Here is a 21,570-nt window from a genome sequence, read left to right on the forward strand (position 1 = left end):
CCTCTAATGAACCCGTGTTGGTTGCCACTAAGCATAATCTCCCCTGCTGGCCCCTCGTGGACATGTGCCAGAGTAATTCTCTCAAAAAGCTTACCCAGGATCAAGGTAAGACTAACTGGCCTATAGTTCCCTGGGTCCTCCTTCCTCCCTTTTTTGAAGATGGGAACCACATTGGCCCTCTTCCAGTCCTCTGGCACCACACCAGAGCACCACGAGTGCTCATAAAGCCGTGCCAGGGGTCCCGCAATGAACTCAGCTAATTCCCTCAGCACTCTGGAGTGGAGATCATCTGGACCAGCTGATTTAAATACATACAGTCCCTCCAGAAGTTCCCTGACTAGATCCTCCCCGACCCTTGGCCTGGGTGTGCCTCCCCTGGGGCCTGAGGGGGGCCCGGTGGGGGGGGCTGATCCAGTCCCTGCTCATGAAAATGGAGACAAAGAAGTTGTTAAATAGTTTAGCTTTGTCGTCTGGTGTGATGACTAAATTTCCTAGCGTGTCTTGCAGGGGCCCTACGTTACCCCATGTACCTTCTTTTTGCCCCCTATGTATTTAAAGAAAGGACTTCTTGTTGTCCTTGATCTGGGCAGCTAGTCCCAGTTCCATCTCCACCTTGGCCTTCCTGACCGCCCCTGCATCCCCGAGCAACTGCAGTATAGTCCTCCCTGGTGATGGCCCCTCCCTTCCTGCGGGTGCATGCCTCCCTTTTAGCTAGAAGACATTCCCAGATGCTTTTGGTGAGCCATGGGGGTTTTTGTGCCCTCCTGCTCCCTTTGATCCATGTTGGGATTACCTCACAGTGATGGCTAGAACCCCTGCAACGTGCCAAGTGCCCCATGCCAGAGCCAGAGCTCCCATTGCCACATCCCCCATGCCATAGTGGCAGCTCTGGCTCTTGGTCCGGCTCCAGCACGGGGCACACAGCAGTGGCCAAGAAGCTGGGGCTGTGACAGTGGCAACAGGTGAAGTGACTGGGTGGTGACTGGAACCAGATGGAGCACTCTCATTTGCCCTCCTGCTGCCAGACTCCATGCCCCACCTGGATTTTGCCACAGGTCACAATCCCTGTTCATGCCTCCCTACTTGTGGTGGTCTGTCGGGAGTCCAACATGCTGAAACCAGTCTGTAGATTTGATTTTTGACACCCTTGTTGTACTTCGTTCATAAAAGTGGGGAATACAACCCCTGTCTGCCCTCTAGAAAAAGAGAACACACTGTAAACATGCGTACCAGATGGAGCAAGATCATCCTGTTATGACATAATTTATGGATCCCAACAGAACTTCAATGTGAGATAGACAGCACACTGTTCAGCATCATCCAGACAATGGCACATTTGGGATTGCAAGTCACACTACAGTACTTCAGGTGGCATGCCCCCCACTGTGCAGAAATCCTATGCACAATCCATGCCCAGCTACTGTCTCCTTCAGAGCTTAAGTAGGACTTTAGTGTATAGACCTTTTGCCCAGGGGAGAATTTCCCCCTAATGTTTATTTTCAGCAAGCATCCTGAACAGATAGCACTAAACCTAAGGGCTGAGAGTGTAAGCCATTTCTGACTAGCAAACCTTAGTTTAGAAAACCTGTTTTATTTTCCTAATAACTAAATGAACTTCCTGTACTAGCTTCATGAATGGAGATTAATATGCTGCTGGGATCATTGCCCAGTCACTTCTGCCAACACAGGAGCCATTCCACGAGACGAGTTCCTCTGACTCCTGGGTAAGATTTCAATATATTTCCATTTATAAGTTATAATCTTTCCAGCCCATGGCTAACTGGTAATATACTGGGCCTACAGGAATGTAGAAGCAGAAGCAATTTGCCATACTAATTCATCTGCCACAGTGGCAGCATCAAAATATCCCCTTTTAAATATTTATGGATAACTAAATCATCCCCTGTTGCAGGGAAGTATGTAATAGTGAGAGAGTCTGTCCTTTGCATCATTCTAGTTAAGATGTTAAATTCTAAATGTATCTTAAGGAAACTTCACTAGCAACATTTTGCACAGCACACTCTTTCACATCTAAAGCCTGGTCACAAACCTGGACAATGCATCACTTAGTCGCTGATCCTGCAGGCAAACCCTTGGGCTTCCATAGAGCACCAATTAATTCAATATGGAATCACAAAAGTTCGGGGTTCTGCTGGTCTGGAAAACCTTGAAGATTAAACCTTAGTTATCATTTGACTGAGCTTCCCCTTTGTAATGAATTGTTCTTCACAAACCAATCCCTTCCCTAATGGGAGCAGTAATAAAAAAATCACTGTTTATAAACCCCTTTTATCTAAAAATCCCGAAGTACTATGCAAAATGTGACACCAATCCTCCAAATAAATACCAATGCTTTGCTGTAAACCCACGAGTAATTTCACTGACAGTTCTTGTGAGGAAAGTTATACATTTTGGGTATCACTGTGATATAGAAAATTAGTGGATAAACTGACCTACCTTCTAGTAGCCATAGCTCTAGTACATTTGTACAGTGTTTATGACCAATACTGCCCAGCATGTACTGAATGTGGATACTCCAGGATGCCCATTAAACACATTGAAAAATGCAAGCTGATTACATAGGCAGCTTTTTAATGAATAGGATCTATAGATTTCTTTCTCTAGAATCTCATAAAATACATGGAAGTCTTAATTATAGCTGAAGTTATCTGAACTATTTTGGCCTTTGATTTTATAATACAATATGTAGTTCCTGTTGGCGTAATAAACCAATAAGTTTAGTATTTGTCATAAATGAGTTAAATTTATAAGGTTATCAAAATACCTCCGAGTTCCTGTTAATGTTTAGGAAACATTTCTGAAATATTTTAGGTCTTTCACCAAAAAAAATTGCTACACCTTGTACTGAGCTTCTATTAGACCAAAATCTTAACATAATCAGGAGTCCAGCTTCCTGCACCAGTCAAACTCATGGAAATATCACGTATGTGGATGCAACAGGTAGAGGAGAAATTGAATGATACAAGACCACAACTTCAGCTATAATTTATGGCTTGGCGCTTGGTCTGACCTACTCAGATTTTATAGCAAGGATGCCTGGACCTAAAAACCTTGTTCGAATGTAAGCTATCTGGAAGGGCTGGGGAAGAATGGTTGGCCATTGTGTGGGCCTGCTGATAGCCCTATAGATCTGCACCATCAAGCTGATAGGGAGCTGGTATACTTGTTTCATATGGTTGTTGAAAATTGATATGCAGCTAGTGCAATTTGGAGTACTGCTACAAAGTGCTCATTGCCTACATTTGCTGATCAAAACTCTGCTTCATGCTGCTGCTGTAGCTGTTGCTTTGGGGTGATGATCATTATAAATCCACATGCAAAGAGAGAGGTGTTAATCTAACTCAGAGATAATGAATACATTAGGGCTGCCAACTCTGTTTGAATCTATTCCGGGAAGTTTCATCACATGATGTAATGACATTAATGGCTTTGCGTCAGGAAGGCAAATGCACATTACTATAACATTTTAAAAACTAGCTGGAAAACTGGATAAATCAGATTCAACATTTAATATTTATCTTAACGTTTGCCCTATCATTTATCTCCTGGGTGACTCTCCGCAGTTTCCTGGAGATTTATCTCTAATTCCTGGAGACTCCAGGGCAATCCCGGAGGGATGGCAACCCTGGAATACATGGATGACAGTCATAAAATGCCCACAGGCATGCTCTGCTGGTCAGCTAAAGGTGGTTAAAAACTGCCCCTTTTCACCAATTCCATTAGCATTCCCTTCACTGGTGCCTGCAAAACCCTGAACCTACACAACCATCTTAAAAAAACAAGCCATGGTGGGAACTCGAGCTTTAGTTACTGATATTATATTACTAAGTATGTGAAATGAAGAATCATCTGATTCTACTTTTAACATATATAAAAATATGATAACCAAAGTTAAAGAATTGCCTGGTAATGTTTTGTTGTTGTTTTTTTGACAGAAAAACAGTAAAATACTCCTGTCAAAATACTAAACACCACATAAAGGAGTTACAGATGCTGTACTTAGGTGGATTAGCTAAAGTATGGTATAAATGCTAGTTTCTTGAAACTCTATCCCCAAGGCGAAAATATAAAGTTCCATGGTAGTTATTTTTTTTCTGCTCCTCGACAAAAACAGCTTCAAAAATATGATGCACATGAAGTGTTATATTTTTAAACTATGTTGGCTTTTGGCTAAGTATATGTTTTCTATTGACATTCACACCATCATCTGAGATACGTTAATTTAGGATAGGCATCTACTGTAGTCAGCTGTTCACTAGAATTTATACATGCATACATCCAAGGCCTTTCATTCCCTATAAGCCTGAGGAACATTGTGGATATTGGCTATTCAGCACTGCAGTTGGTCAGCTTATGGTAGGCTGTTTTTTCATTTCAGTTTCTGCAAGTCCAAACCACAATGATCCACAGGGGGATTAGAGCATATATTAATGAGTTCTCGTGCCCCTGTGAATTTCTCTTTCTAATTTGCCAGAATTTTATGTACCCCCTCAGTGACCCCAGAAGTGATATTTTCTTCCATCTGGTACAGTTGTTTCATGTTAATACATTGGTTTGAATATAAAACATAGGAATGCTGGTTAGCACAAAACCTAATGAAGGCTTGGGATCTTTATTTTTTTTTCCTTAAAGAATGACTCCACTCGTATAGTTCAATCCAACACCAAAATTTCAGATGTTACACATGAATACATTTCAGATGTTCAAATCTGAGCCCTTTAAGTCAGGCAAATAAATCCATACTCAGGAACCTTGTACTCTTGCCTGAGCACAGAGGTGTAACCCTCGGGGCCGTCCTCTCCTGGTTGCCTCACTCCTACTGCAGACTTATCACTGTCAGTGGTCTCGCTTGCCATGACGTGATGGAATATGATGACTAGGGACAGTTTCACCAGTGGAACAGGCTCCCGAGTACGTGGCCCTTTTCTGGACAGGGGTCCGCACAGCCCCCATCCAATATTATTCTAGTTGCACCTAGTAGCTCTGAGCTTGCTATTCAGGGCTTCAGGCTTCAGGCACAGCACAGCCTGTTGGAGGCTTGTAGCTGCCAAGCTAGACCGTGTTGCTGCTTATCCGTCTCAGCAGGCACTTCCTGGCTGAGCTCAGAGCCAGTACCGTGCACCCGACATGACCTATGCCAGCATCTCCTGGCTGCTCTTAGTGACTCGCTCAGTCTTTGTGCAATCTCTGTTCCTCTTCTCTACAATCCAGCCCATTTCCCAGAGTCAAAGCTGAGCTGCAGTCATGAGCAGCAGTCTAATTATGGGCGTGTGTGCTCTGTCAGGGTTCACTTCACCCAAGACTGACACCAGAATCACAACTGAAAGCAAAATAAAACAAACACAAGTCTGGGAACTTACCTGGTTCCTCCATACAACATCTTCCATCATCCTACGGCAGCCAGCAATTTCAACTCTTTCCCTGATGCTGACTCCAGCTGCCTGCCTTGGCCCCAGGAGCGCCCTCCCTTTGGGCTCCTTCCGCCTCTCTCCTCTCAGGTCTGGATGGCTCGAGCCTCACATGTTGTGGCAGTGGGTCACCTGAGCCCTCCACTTCTGCCCTGAGTAATTCCCACACCCTACACTTATATGGCTTCTGCTGCCTCAGCCTCAGCCGCACCTGGAAGTTAATTAACCTTGACCATGTGATGAAGGTAAGTAGGTGAGCATGCATGTGTGTGCGCATGTGTGTGTGGAGCAACAGGAACTGAGCACAGAGTGGGGCAAGGGACAGGGAGGTGCTGACCCAGGAACAAACAGGGGAGGTCATGTCCACATTGCAGTGAGAAGGGAGAGGGAAGCTAGGTGGTAAGAGAAATCGGGGGAGAGCAGGAGCAGGAGAGACAAGCAGCGAGAGAAAGCTCTGAGTGTCTTCATCTCCCTAGCAATGGGGAAGAGGCCCTATTACAAACCTAAACAATTAGCCTGATTTTTCAAAGACACTGAATGTAAAAAATGTTTAATACACAAAAGCGCTGGTTAGAGACTGACTTGTATTTCCTGCTTCCAGTTAATTGACATGGGGTGGGAGTTTCTTAGGACTGGGTAGTGGCCAATATCTATGGACTGCAATGGCTGCTGTTATACTGTTCCCATCAAAACAAGGTGCCATGGAGACACAGTTAGCCTATTCTTCTTCAAAAGCAGATGACTTCTACTTAGATTTTTATTTGGACAGTCGTTTCCATTCAAATAGCTGTTCTCATACAGGGAACTGAGTACATATTGGATGAAACTATGGACTAGTGCTGTTCCCCATGCAGAATTCCCATTAAAGGCAATAGGAATGAGTGCATTTTTGAGGCAGAGTTCAGCCTACTGTTCTCTCTTGTTGAGAATATATATTTGCTTACCTTGCTTCCTTGTGACCTCCATCTGAATAATTAAAAAAAAAGGGTACCTTTGTTCTGAGGTGAATGAAAACCCCAACAATGATAATGTCTACTAATGTAACAATTAAGAAGTCTGCTAGATGGAAAAGAAAAAAATAAGTATATGGTAGACACAAAAATGAGTAAGTAGATAACCATATATGGCAATATGTATAGGCTAGACACTAAACATATTTGGCAGAAATGCATGTCAAGAATCCTTATCCAGAGCCAAAGCCTCACACACAAAAAAACCAAATTTAGCACAAGTTTCCCTATCCTAGTTGCATGCCAAGTATATTTTTTAGATACATCTGCTCCTCCATCCCATTCATTCATCACTAAACACATCTCAGGAGGGTTTATGTCACCTGATTTCATGACATGAAGCTTATTCCTCCAACAAATGTATAATAATAAAGCACATTGCTGAGTATTAAAATGTGTTACTACATGTGGCACACATCTGTGGTACATGACAATACACTTCACTCTCATACAGGAAAACAAGACAGCTAGCCTTGCAAAATCTATTCTGTCCATCTTTAAAACACCCGTTTCAGAAATGCAGGTGCAAAGCAGCATACTTCTATAAACACTGACCATAATGGGTTGGTCACCAGTGAGTGATGCAACTGCTCTGGACACACGGCACCTTAAAAGAGAGGTAACCAGTATGGAGTGGCATGGGCATATACCGGTAAGCTTGCTGACTTAAGTGGCTTATTGGTGACTCCTCAGTGCCAAGGCAGTAAGTAATGCAGTTACACTGCATGTGTTCTGGATGCGAGCCATGCTTCTTTGTGGCACTCTCTAGCACTGTGTGGAGGTGGGATAGCCATGCCCTTAAAGTGCTTCAAGGGGAAATTATTCCATTACATTGTTCTTGGAGCTGCCACTGGAAAGTCCATCTAAAGGAATCACATCTTATTGGGACAATTCCAGGAGATCTTACTCATTTTTTACCCTGTATGGTAGTTTTTTATTCATTTTCCATTTTGTTACTATCCCCTTCTTTCCCATTGGCGTTCTCTCCTTTGTTCTTTTGTCACAGCCTCATTTAGGCAGAACACCAACAGAAAAGCACTCAAGCCTTATGTTTAACTCAAACATGGTTCAGATGATTTGAAATTAGGCAAAATGAGTTCATTTATTTCCCAAACAGCCCTGTTTACTTGAGATTTGCTCTTACACACTGTGAGCCAAGTCATAAACATGAATATTTGATGCAAATGCTCTTACGGCCCATAAACTGGGTATGATGCTAAACAGCAGTGAAGAAACTCTGAAGTTTCTATAGTATCCAGTTAGCACAGAAGGACCAACAACTGTGACCATTGATTACAAAAAGGGCCAGACTTTTACCCTTCCAACTTTGATCTGATTTTAGATATGCATCGTCTATCTCCTTCACTGTCCCTCACAGCAAGAGGGAAATTATTTTACATTTACATACATTAAAAATTGCCAAGAAATATGTAGTTACTAAAAATATTCCTTCACGAGGGTTTGATTATTTTTTGTTCAAAGACACCATCCAGATTTCCCTCTTATTTCTTTCACTAAAGCCCACAGTGGTGATTCTCTTCACAGTAGTTTTACACCGCACAATCATAAAATCATAGAAAACTAGGGCTTTAAGGGACCGCAAATGATCATCTAGTCCAACCCCGTGCTCAAGGCAGGATCAGAAGAAGCATCAAAACTCCATTTGCTCCAATGATTTTTTACTGGTATAAGTGAAAAAAGAACCAAGCCTGTTGTTTCATTCATTTTGAAGTAATGTTTACTACAGCCTAGATTGTTAGGTCCACATCTTCAATCATTTCTATCTGTGGGCTCATATAGGGACATTCAAGTTAATTCATGGGTGGATTTAAAATGGATTAGTTAAACCTCATTAAACTCCTACGTGGATGTTCTTTTTCAGAATGTAACTTGGCTTAATTCAATTCATCACAATTCACTTTGAAAGTGAATTAAGCTCGCTCAACTCAAAGCGACTAAATAATTAATTTAATTAAATTTAATTGATTTAATGCAGTTTAATAAATCTACCTTAAACATTCATTCATATCATCTTTTCTGTGTGTCCCTATGTAGAAAAGCTCTAGGGTACAAGTACATAAAGTGCAATGTTTTCTGACCCTTTCAAGTTGCACCTACAGAAGTTATATGCATGTATGTATGATTTCATGCCTAAATACCTGGTTGCTCATGTTGGGTGTGATTCTCCACTGCTGCACCTCTGATATACCACCACTGATTCACACCACTAACAAATTCAAAATGCTCTTAGGCTTGATTTTCATTTCCACTGAAATCTGGTAGTGTAATGAGGCCTAAAAGAGAGTGTATGTTTCATGTAGACTCTTTAAGGCCCCTGTAATGCACCAGGAGAGGTAAGGGGGATCTCACATAGCTGAGAGTCAGACCCCCGCCATTCTGATGAGGTGGAGATTTACACTTGCTTTGTACATAATCAGCTACACAAGGTGCATCAGGCACTGGAGAATGAAGTCCACATTCTACAGGCGGAACACATTTGTCTTATGTCACTATAGTATGTAGAGTTGCATCAGAGATGTTTTTCCTATTCCAATATTGTAATACGTGTTTGAAAAGGCATTCATAATTTACTCATCATATGTAGAGATGAAAAAGATCATGGAAAAATTCAAAACAGGCTCCAAGATTTTGGAACTAATCTATCAAAGAAAAAACCCCCAAGATATTACCAGACACAGGTAACGGATCATTCAGGTTCACCATCTGCAAAGGATAACATATAGAGTAGATTGCTCAATTGCCAGTGATAACTGCAGCCATAGAGCTATCACCTTAGTATAACCAGATGTAACCTCTGTTACTGCAAGGGAAGGCAATGCAGAGAATCTCATAGAGGCAAACTGAGTACAATTTGCATAGTGGCTAACTAAGTGAGTACTCTGTTTTAATGCCAAAGACACCCACACATCTGTTAAAATGTTAATAGGAGAGGTTCCTATATGCTTAGAAGACCTGATACTGTGAATGTGTCACACCCGCAACTGTAGTTCATACTTTAGGTATTCCAAGTACCCGGCACTTGAAAAGAATTAAGACAGCATAGTGCCATTATTCAACACCAATCTAATACAGTAATTTAAAGTGATTTTGAAGTCAATAGGCTTCATTCTTCTTTACATTAAGAGCTTTTACACCATTCCAACAATGTAAAGGATCTAACTAATATTTTACTGCTTTTATGTCCATTTAGAGTGCCCAAAGGTGCAGATAAAAGTGGCAATTTTCACCCAATCTGGCCATAGAAAGCAGTTTATAGCTGTGACCAAACACAAGTGCATGGCTGCAGACAGCTTCAAAAATGGCTGATCGGGTGAAAATCTGACCCCTTTTTGCATGAGGGATGAGGTAAAGACATTTCAAAATATAGCATCTTTCGTGACTTGTGTCTGCTGAGCTCCCAGCCTGGAGCTGTTTTCAGAATGGGAGGTGGGAAAGGTAGTGGGGGGCGTTCAGTCTGGGGGGGTTTCAGCCCCCCCCCAAGGTATGGCAGATGTATCGGATCCCCCAGCTGGGGACCCCCAAGAACGAGCTCCCTCTGCTGCTTTCCTGCCCTCCCAAAACAGCACACACTGGCAGAAAGCCCCGGCAGTTGCTATGGCAGCAGGCTCCCAGCCCACAGCGAGGTTCCACTCCCCCCAGAACCAACAGCGAACTTCTGTTTGGTCTGGAGTAACAGTGTAACTCAGAGCAAGTTGCAAAAATTGTTCAGTTACCGCTGGGAGCTGCACTTCTCTCTGCACCTCAAGTGTAAATAAAAATTCAGGCCCCTGGGGGGTCCACAGGCTCATTATTGTTGTTGCTGCTGCTTTTATTTATCTTGGGGTAGCAGCTAATGAGCTAATGGCCCCATGCAGGGACTTGGGGCCTCATTATGCCAGACTCTGTACAAAAAAAAGTATTAAAAAGAGGTTAGTGCGTGATTAAACATATATACAAACAAACTTGGCTCATGCCACAGCAAAGTGTACAGTAAAAGAGTCCTAAAGACATGGTAAATATTTGCAAGCTGCAGGGGATATCTCTACAGTGGTCCAACCACCATAGTTCTGGGTTTGGTGCATACAAGTTTTAGTGAGTCGGCAAGACACGCTCAAGACTGTTCACCCAAGTCGCATGAGGACACATTGTAGATATCCCAGAGTAAGAAATGCTCAGGCACTATAGTAATGGTGACTATTTAAGTACCTCAGATAGACTGTAGGATATTTAATTCAGAAAACTCATCTTCATATGAATAATTATAACTTTAAAACAGGCTTTCTTGTCTCTTTCATTCTTAAGCAAGTAAGAGATATTTTGCTCTGTGCCACCGTTGCAGAAAAAGGGTCCAATTTTGATGTCACTTATAAATCAGAAGCAGATTAGCTAGAGTCATTGGAGTTGTATGTCCATAGAAACAATGTCAGTGAGACATGAATAAAGTTCAAGATTTCAGTTTCATTCATTTATTTTCCTATTCCAACTAATCTGTCCAGAGAGTGAAATGATCCTTGGCTGCTAACCAAGCTGGAGAATATTGAAAAGATCAAAGGAGTACCAGCACATTGCTGTATTTCACAGAATATTGTATATTTGGCACAGGAACATCTCTGATAAGCATTACAAATATCTTTTTAATGGATATTTTATTCTCTTGACAAAGGCTGTTTGAGATTTGAAAGTGACACAAAACTAATTTATCCCAGCGTGTAAAAATGTAATCATCTGATAGAGAAATAGCATTAATTTTACCCATTCATGTAGCACTCTTTAGATTAATCTTGGGATCCTCCTTGAACATTATACAAAAGCACAAATTAACTGACTTGGAAAGAGGCAAGAAAGGAGCTAGCATGCAGATGTTTTACCGTTAGCCTGATGTTTCTTAAGACTAGTCCATTTATTCCATCTTCAAAAACTTGTTCTTATTTTCTTTAAATGAATTCCATCTCATAACTTTTTAATAGTTAGTGAATGTTCTGTTTAGCACATACTTTGATCCATTATACTAATTATTTTAATTTATAAATCCTCAAACACATTGTACATATGTATGATCACACTGTCATGAAAACAATTTTATATTTATATGATGCCTTTCAGCCAGAAGGATCACAGAGCAAATTCATACTTATACATTTATAAATTATGGCCCAGGATGAATGTAATTATGGAACCATTTTTGCCTTTGTACATATATTTCCAATTACATTCCTTTTTTTATTGGCAAATTACTGAAATTTTTCCGTAATATTGGTCCTTTTCTCCTCTTTTTTCTTGTTAATCAGAATTTTATGCTGTGTCTTCATTGTCCCTGAGCTCTTTGTTGTCTTACCAGGCTACCCCTCTCAGGATTTTTGTCAATGACAAAATAAGTACCAAAAAACAAAAAAGTAAGGATTTGAAGATCCTAGGAGAAACCAGAGCATACTTTCTTAATGAGTCTGCTCTGAACTGTAAACAACATGGAGATTTGTTTCTACAGACAAGAGATTCACCTTGAGCTAGTTTCATAGTGCTTAGGGTTGGAAGGGACCTAAACAGATCTATAGGTACAATCCAGAGAAAACAGGCAAAATGTTATGTAGCTAAATGCTTCACCTGGGCCAAATCCCAAGACCTGTTTCCACAACCCTAGAAACTGCACAAGTTCCAAGGAGCTTCGTAAATAGGCTCTCTATATAATGTATCGCATAATGCTAAGGATAGTCACACTCAGGGCATAAAGGGGAACAGAGGGTACGTATCATAATATCATAGGGGTAGGTTCCACAGGGGTCTTCACTGCAGTGTGTTCAAAATGAGGCAACTTTAGTCTGCGCTCAAGTTAAAATACACACACACATGCATTTGTGCCTTTAATGGTTTGCTTGTTTTTGTTTCCTTGCTTTTGTCAGAAAGTCATAATTCTTTGTGCGAAAACAGAACCTTTCTGTAAAGACCCAGATTTCAATTTTAAAATGATTTAGCATGGAAATTTTCCATTATTCCTTTCCTTTTTACCAACCTAGAGAGGCTCTCCATGAATCCTGAGTCTTGTCTCTTCTAGAGCTATTCCTCTAAAGGGTTTTCTACTTCAAAGCAGAAGAAAACCTCTTGCAGCTGACACATGAAGAGAGGAGGGAGGACCAAGAAAAAGGTCCCTTGGCCACAGGTTTCTGAGCCAAAAAGGATTACTTTTGTTGGCAAGGAGCCCAAGACAGTCACTTGCAGAGTCTGTCTGAGAATGCAGTTGGAAAGAGAAGCACAAATGGCCCAACTTTATCTATTTAATTTTTGATCTTGTTCTGTGAGCCTTGTGGCCTACTGAGCCTTTTCAATAATCAATCAGCTAACACTAGCTTTCCCTTTCATTTTCTAGGATTGTCACCAGAATCAGAAAGTCAGGGACAGATGTATAAAGTCAATGCCAAGAGAGGACATAGAGTTTGATGACTACAGAGTAGCTACATGTTTGTCCTTGAAAAAGTGTTTCTCTCTGGATCTCACGGAAACTCATTTACTGCAGATCATGGCCAATGTGTGTGGTCCAAGTAACTAGAAGGCCTTGAATTTGGCTATGTAAGAAAAAGACACTGTGATACAGCCATCTCTGGATGAAAAGTGACTTTTTTTAATGTTGTATGTCAATAGCACATAGGTTAAGAGTTCTAATTTAACCAAAAGGGCTAAAGGCCAAAAAAAAGTGTAGAACTGGAAAAAGGACAGCAAGTTAGAGGGAGGGTGGCCTTGTCTGTTGGATGCTGCCCTAAAAGGGAGCGGGAAGGACCCTGGGTTCCAGCACGTGTTCCTGGCCCCACCAGTGATTGTTCTGCACCCTGTATTGAATATTCATTGAATTAACAGTAATCGGATAGTTTCTTCTGATTGAAGGCAGAGATCAGGGACCAAGGCACATCCCAGGACTTCTTCATTGTCCACTGAAGTTGGAGTCTTATACCATCACTTCTGGATATCCTTTTTTATAACGATGTGATTTCTAGTCCTTGTTTGTCATGAGCTATTGGACTTCTAACATCACTGGTCCAGGACTGACCACTTCACCTCAGATAATTTGTAGACATGTTTGTACGATCTAAAATTGTACATCTTATCACAGTATTAGTCACTGTCACTTTTACTTGCCTTTAGATAACTCAGTCATTTCAAATTTCGCCACTTGTTTAAGAGAGTGCTAACTATTTAAACCTTGAAAATCAGCAAAGCTACATGTGCAGTATATGTGTATAGAAACCTTTTCATCTTTGGGCTTAACATCATCCCTGTTTAGTGAAGCACGTGCCTAAGTTTTGTTGATTTCTGTGGCACCTGAATGAGACTTAAGCAGGATGCATGCTTAAGTGCTTTTCTGAATAGCAATGGACTCATGCAGATCTGTCAATGTTTTGCTGATTCAGGGATTCTATCTGTAATTAATATCAACATTATAACCCCTACCAAGACACTAAGCTCTGAAACACACTGAAGCCTGGATAAAATTGCAGTGTGCATTGTTTAAATATTTACACAGTACATCAAAACAAATGAAATCGGAGATTCCAGCTCCAGCATGAGCTGCAATCCTGTGAGAATGGGGCCTACTGTGTCATGCCACTTATTTTCATTTCTTTGATTTTTTTTTAAGACACTTATGGTGAATTAGTAATCATGAACAGGGGACAGAGTCATACTGTTTGAAACCTCCAGTATGCCTGGAAGTAAACAGACATCTAGTACAACAATTTAGAAAGGACTGTAGTGGAATGGATTATTCTGAGAGCACAAAGACTGAGAAATCACTTCCACAGCTTAAGTTCATGATTATAAGGAAAAGAATTAGGTCTTTTCTCCTTGCAATAAACTCTATTAAGAATATCAGGAAACAATCACTTTTGTATAAATTTTATATAGTAAGATGTGAGTCTGGGTATGGATACAGTGGTTCATTGGAGTGATGTTTTACATTTATGGCATTTTAACAATCTGTATAAATATTGAAGAGTCCTTTCTAAAAATGATAGTGTATTCATGTGAATTGGTCAGTGGTTCGGTGCAACATAGGTATAATTTGCCATGCTATATTAGAAACAAGTTACTGTGTTACATTAGAAATATTGCAGTCTTAAATAAGTTCATAAGGCACTGCCAGACCATCTTTTGATACTACTTTATCAGAATAATACATCAGAAGAAAGAGCATCTCTTCCAACCTATTTGTCTTCAAACTTCTCATCACAGCATCTGGGTAGCATTGAAGGCTCCCATCTTGTACTGCCATCCATAGGAGCACAATGCAAAGGACTCCAGTGGACACTTATTAAATCACTATGTTAGGTGGAATTTGTATTTCCCTTGGGCACCTAGATGGAAGTTTCCAGCCCTGTTACCAGCATTGTGGTTGATTCTATTACCCGTGCAATGTGGACACGTAAACTTGTGTATATAAACTGAATCTGCACAGTAATTTATACTCTGTCCATATACACACCCCAATTGTGGATGCGTAAGTGCGCACAAGTCATGACGATGTGGTTTTGGGCAGCACCCCCATACTTTACAGATATTAGGCACTAAAGGTTATAGGAATAGATTATTAACCTGAGAAGCAGCAGGAGACCCTGGTTCTAGGCTCCCTAAGCCAGAAGGGGTTTAAATCTACAGACTTCTGTGTGCAGAGTTCAAACCACCACACGACTCCCCAGAACCCTCTCATTTTTGTTCTGAACCACTGCACCTTGGATGTAACAGTGGATGAAAAGCATCCAGAGCCTGTGGTGCAGAAGTCTGTACCCAAATGGGACATGGATCCAGACCAGAACACAAGAGCTGTTCCTGCCATGGGCAGCAGCCATCAGTGAGTCACACACCTTCTAGCTTGCTTCCTCCTGGCCTCACATCTCTCATCTCGACTGCACAGGGAGCCAGTTTCTGCAATAGGCTAGATTCTGCCTAACCTATCCAGCCCTGGTGCTTTAAAACAGTGTATGGGAGAAGTCAGAAAGATAATGGTTCAAAATCCCCCTGGATTAATGGGTGCTACAACTCAGGTCTTCTGCTTCCCAGGTGAATGCTCTGAACATTCAACCAAACATGCAGGGACCCTCCTGGTGATCTGGAGCTTTTTGTAGCTATATTTTCATGACTTACACTTACCAATCCACAATGTAGCCAGGTACACACATGATCAGTGCACAATCTACTGCACATGCTCAGTCTACAAGCATAAACTTACATGTCCACCCTGCATAATTAATGGCATTACAACCTGTGCATAAGCGCCAAAAATCTTGTTGGTCTAATAAAAGCTATCATCTTTACTATGAGTCCTGATTGCCTTTTCCTCTAGACCAATATGGCTACAACCTGGATACCTAGTCATCCCGAGTCAAATTCATGACTAGCATAAATCTATTGACCACACTGAGGTGTACATTTGTCCTCTTGTACAAAAGCTGTGTGGACTTTATGTTTTACTTTGTACCAGGCCTGCGTAATCCTCTTTTAGTCCACAGGTTCAAACCCCCTAAGTTTCAGAGAATTGCTGGAGCCAAGAAAGCTGAAAAACTCAAAGCAAAAATTCAGCTGGAACAATTTAAATTTGTCAATTTTAAGCGTAGAAACTTTGTGAAATCCCTTGCCTGGTTCTGGATTTTGTTACAAACCTGTTATTAGGCACAGGTTCATTGAAAGAATTGCTAAGGTTCAGAGTCCTTTCAGTGAACCTCTCTCAGACCATTATGGTGACAGCCAATGGACATGTATTTCCTTTTCTAGCTTTCACTGCCTGGCTTCATGACAGTACCATTCTGGTGCATTGCATTAAGGCTTCTTATTCCTATGCTTTGATTTGCAGTCATAAGGAGGCTCTCCGCTCTCAAGTTCCTAAAGAATATTCTGATTTGGCACAGTCTCAAGTTCCCCTTTTAAACACAAACATTATCCCCCAGGCTTTGGCACCCTTCCTGTTTTCTCTTTCTTCCTTTTCTCCTCCCTTCTATCTTGCCGCACCTTTCTCTCTCTCTCTCTCTCTCTCTCTTTTACTTTCTCAGCGAAGAAAATGAGCATTCCTAGAAAATCAGCAATTAAACAGTGATAGAGCTTAGCTTACAGTGATGCCAATGTAGAACTTTATAAATAAAATAAAATAAAATTGCTAATTCATCATAAGCACACACATTTAAAAAAAAAATCGAGATTCTTTGCACTGGTGCACTGTAAAATTTCTTTTTTCTTAAACCATACGCCTATGTTTCCTTACTGTTCCTAGGTTAATAATGACACTTCTGTAAGGCTTTGTTTCAAGTAAGGCATAGCTTGGATTTTCACCACTCCACAAGGCATTGTGTTGTAAAGTGGCACAAATCTTTCAGACCAACCAGGTGCTCACACGGAGTATGTTGACTACTGTAACCCTTAGAGAAGCCACAATAAGCCATCGGTATCAATCCAACTAGCTCTGCTCACCAGTAGTGGGAAGACAATCCCTCCAGTGCCTCTGGCTGTACTGAAAATGAAGGAATTAAGAAATGCATTTTACCCAACTGTTGTTATCTGGCTGGGGGGCTAAGAGATTTTTGCCCTCGTCCTCACTCATCCCTTGCACATGCGTGCAATGGTTTGGTATAACTCCGTCCTTATCTAAAAGGAAGCCTGCAATCTTTATTCCATGGATGTAAAGAAGTTGGGTGACACCCTGGTCCCACTGAAATCAATGGGAGTTTTGCTATTGATTTAATAGGGTCAGAATTTCACCCTCTGCTTCAATGGAAATTTTGCCTGAGTGAGGGATGCAGAATTCTCCCAAATACTTTTGTTTTCTCTGAAAATTTGTAGTTATATTTTATAGACCAAGCAGACACCTTGTAAAAAAATCTTTTTTATTCTTTTTTTCTAAGTATGGTTTTCTATAGTAGCTAAATGATCCTGTCATATGAATATAGGAATTATATTTGCATTATAACATATATATCTCAATTTGCACACCCATCACATATAATTGGAGAATGCCAAACATTTTTTAAAGTTATATTTTCTTTCTTAGGAACTAAAAAACTGGCACAGCTTGGTTCCTTCAGCATTTGTTATCAACATTTATACTTGGTGACTTGCCTACAAAAGACTGATTGCTATGTTTGTGACAATCGTAACAGGGGGTTTCACCCCTCTTACTGGGAAGAGACAACAGAACAGAGCAGCAGGGCTAGGCCCTTGTAAGGTGAGGACATTTCAAGCCAGAAAAGGTGAAGAGATGCAGTTGAAGACAAGCTGCAGTTCCACCCCTCCTGGAGATTGCACACTGCAATAAGGACCATCTGTAATGGCCTGACCGGGCAGGGTCAGGTGATGAGAAAGGGGAGGCCCCAAGGCATAAAAGCTGGTCCCTGGCACCCATGGGGAGAGAAGAGCGACTTGGCAGCGGACCCAGGACTGATTGCCCTTAAGAGGGAGAGGGGACACACCCCAGAAGTTGGTTGATAGTGCCCTTGGGCACATGGGGAATGGACCTGAAGACATATGAAACACAGCAACAGTAAGCTACATGTGTGTTTTTTTCCCATTGTTATCTTTTTGGGGCCCAAGAGGGCTCAGTTTTAGGTTTGAGATTTTGTTTGGTGGCTGAGAGGGCAGGACAGTATGTTAAAAATCTCTGTTGTTAACAACCGGTGGAATGGGCACAGCTATAAAGGGTGATGTGGAGGTCACATAGCAGAGAACCAAGACAAAAGACTCAGTTGGAATTGACCCTAAGCAGGTTGTGAGTGCTTGTTTTGAAGCCAAGGCAGCAGAGGCCAAAAGCCTGAAGACCAGGCCCTGAGGTTAATTCATTAGCCAATGGAGCTGAGGGCTCTAGGTTCAAGACCAAGAATAGAGGCAATTAAGACTGTTGGCCAAGGCAGAGAGGGACCTTGCAGGCAGCAAGGCTGAGACCCTGGACAGGGGCCAGGACCCAATCACTGATAGTGACAATAAAGATGAAACACTGAACTGACGCCTGGCTTAAAATCCACCCCGCCCTGTCTGGGATGAAGCAATTTACTGCAAACTGTTTAACATCAAGGCATGGCAGGATAGTAAGACAGGGAGAGTGCAGAGCCAACAGGAGACAGAAACCTCAGGATCACCCATCAGTGGCGACCTGCAATAATGATTTATATGGAAAGGGAAGCATAGTCCCATAATATAGCATATTAAGCATATAATGAGGACCAAAGAAGACTACTTTACATTTTTCTGGCAGCCGGAGAAGCTTTGGCAATGGAATTTAAAATGACCTTAACATTCATGTTTAAAACATATGTGGTAAGTGGCCTCAGCCCTCACCCTACTCTTGATCTTTAGAAGCAGTGAACATAAGATAAAGATCTGTTGTGGTTCTTTTCTCAGCTCTCTATAACAATTCATAAATAGGTCAGTTTTAGCATGTTTATATAAGTTGATTCCCCTTCTGGGAATGCTGGGCTGTGATAAACAGTTCTTTCTAATTAATTTGCTTTTGTTAAATAGCTGGGGATTACTCTTACAGCTAAAAACATTTTAAATAAAAGTATCTTGTAAGTCAAGACAATGTTTTCTGTCTGTTGCTGACAGATGAACTGGTAAGTGCCCAGTCTTGTTTCCTTTAAAACAGAGGCACTTCGCTTTAAATATTGCGGGTTCTTCCTTGAGATTAAATGCCATATAGATCCAGAGAGCACTTCTTGAGCATAATGACTACTATCATGAGTAATACTAATCACATTTAATTAGTCATAGAGGCCAATGGGACTGCTTTGAATAGTAATTACTATACTGAAAGTGTTGATAGAATCAAACCCCCTTTTCTTGTACTTCTTTTAGAGAGAAATTGCTTGGCATATGGTTTTTCATACATAACTTTTGGCACAACTTGTCTCTCAGTCTGATTTTATTAATGGCCCTTTATCTGTATCAGTTTACAGGCAATTTATGGAAACAAAGATATTTTTGTCAGGTCAGACCAGTTTTCTCTCTCTGTTATTCTGCCTCTGCAACGACTGGCACTAGATACTTCGGAGGAAAGAGCAAGACATCACAGAACAGGTAGTTATGAAAGGGAAATGTGCTCCTAGGTTTCAGTTATCATCCTTAAACAGTAGCTACAAAGTAGAATCTCTTCCTCTCATCTCTTACCTTGTCTTTTCTCAGAATAAATAATAGAGTTTGGTGTATCCTATGTAACCCGGGTGCACCCAGGTATGTGCTCCTCTCTTCCAAATAGAAGGAATAGGTGGCTAGGCAGGAGAGCTAACAGATGGATCTGTAGCTGTCAATCAGTTCCCTCTGCCCCCCACCACCCCCATAGAGTCAGGCCAGGGCACAGAATATCTTAACTATATATAATTTATTTATAAATATAGGTCAAAAGATTAATGCACATATTTACAAATATACAACTTATCTATACTAAGAGCTGAATCAGAGGAATATATTAATGCTTACCTGTATTGATTGATTACTTACCTGGGTCTTATTTGTGCGTGTCTGTATTAATTCATAATTTACCTGTTCCTGAGTGGAACCCCGAGGGTAGTATACATATAAGTTACGAGTTAACACAGGCAGGCACAAATAACACACAGGTAAGTAATCAATCAATACAGGTAAGCATGAATCAAAGAGGAACAAGTAGGTAACAAGAGGGTGGCAGGGAAGAGGTCTCAGTGGGGATTTCAGGGAGTCATATACATAGACACAAACCAACAATTATCAACCTCACAGTAACAACAAAATATGAGGTGCTGTCACAAAATTTGAGGCGCACAATAATAGCAATAAACTGAAGTTATTAAAGGATCCCAAGGCCCAGGATAACCCAAAGGAACTAATGGGGGAATCCTGAATACCCCTTGTGATCTCTTACCACCCCATAGGAGAACATGTAAACTCAGTGGGTTTCCCTGGCTAGGTAGGGGAGACTGCCCCTCCCCTGTGCAACCCTTTCCCTGTAGCAGTCACAACTCTGGGGTAGGCCTAGATGAATGGTCCTTCTCAGGTTGAGATGCTCCCCACATGCGGGAACCTACAGGGCTCCTGGATTCCCCTTTTGGCTGCTGGTGGCCCTCTGCACCATCATGTGCACCGAGGGCTTCCCCTTCTGCTGATGGTTTGAGGCCCAGCCCACCTCATGCAAGTGCCAGGGCTCGGCCTCCTCCTGGATCCTCCATGCAGCATTGGCTGCACTGCATTCTGGGGCCTTCTGGCCCTGTGCATCATCACGTGCACCGAGGGCTCTGCCTTCTGTTGGGGGCTGGAGGCTTGGCCCGCCTTGTGCAGCATCAGGGCTCGATCTGCACTCGGGCCTTCTGGGCAACGCTGATTACATTGCGTCCTGGCCGCAGTCCAGGGGTTAGGGACCTGAGCCATTGCAAACAGCTCCCTGGGTTGCACCAGCTTCACGCACCATTTGTGCACCAAGGTTCCAGCCTCACACCGGGGCTTGCAGACTTGAGCTGCCTGGCACCGCTCCCAGGGTCTTGCGCGGCGCACCAAGTGCTGGAGCCAAAGCCAACCACCACTCCCCGCTGCTGCCAGAAGTCTTCAGGAGCTCTTCAGAGGCAACTGCATTCACCCTGCTGGGCAGTTCTCCCAGCCCTTCCAAGCTCCGTTCTCTTTGCGGCCCCCCGGTCACATCTGCTACATGCTGGGCATGCTGCTCCTTTTATTCTCAGTGCTGTCAGACTTGCAAAGTGCAGGCTTCAATCAAGTCTGGGGCTCTATGCCCTCCTGCCTGCCCCAGGAAGGGGCGGGGCCAGCCGCTTCCAGCAATTACCCGATTGGCAGTCGTGCTCCACCAATCACAACAAAGCTCCTCGAGCCCAGGCATGCAAGGATGTATCAGTAAGTCCACCCCACCTATAATAATTTCACTACCATGGCTCTTGCTGCTTGGTATCTTTACCAGAAGTTTCAGGAGAGATGACAAGGATGTGCACCAAACCTGCCTCCCCAGAAACTGGCACAAGAAGCAGGCAGGAGATCCCACTTTTATGTAGAAAAACATAGGGGTTAGTGTCAGAAGCCAATGAGCCAAAGAAAAGGAAAAGAAAAATTAGCACTGTGGTAACATGTACTTAGCACCTTAATTTCCATTCCCCGCCCCCCCAACACACACACACACACACACACACACACAC

General features: G+C 42.1%; 1 long non-coding RNA gene across 1 annotated transcript in view; it reads right to left on the bottom strand.

The window, feature by feature from the left end:
* The window catches only part of LOC109300184, a 27,691-nt gene that overhangs the window by 4,281 nt on the left and 1,840 nt on the right, over positions 1-21,570 (bottom strand). The window contains exons 2-3 of the long non-coding RNA XR_002098154.1: positions 5,111-5,117; positions 2,030-2,038 (exon numbers count right to left, since the gene is read on the bottom strand). This is a non-coding gene — a long non-coding RNA (uncharacterized LOC109300184). The remainder of the gene's footprint in view (positions 1-2,029; positions 2,039-5,110; positions 5,118-21,570) is intronic.

Source organism: Gavialis gangeticus, unplaced genomic scaffold, assembly GCF_001723915.1.
Source record: "Gavialis gangeticus isolate Ggan-Ray unplaced genomic scaffold, GavGan_comp1, whole genome shotgun sequence".
Classification (NCBI taxonomy): domain Eukaryota; kingdom Metazoa; phylum Chordata; order Crocodylia; family Gavialidae; genus Gavialis; species Gavialis gangeticus.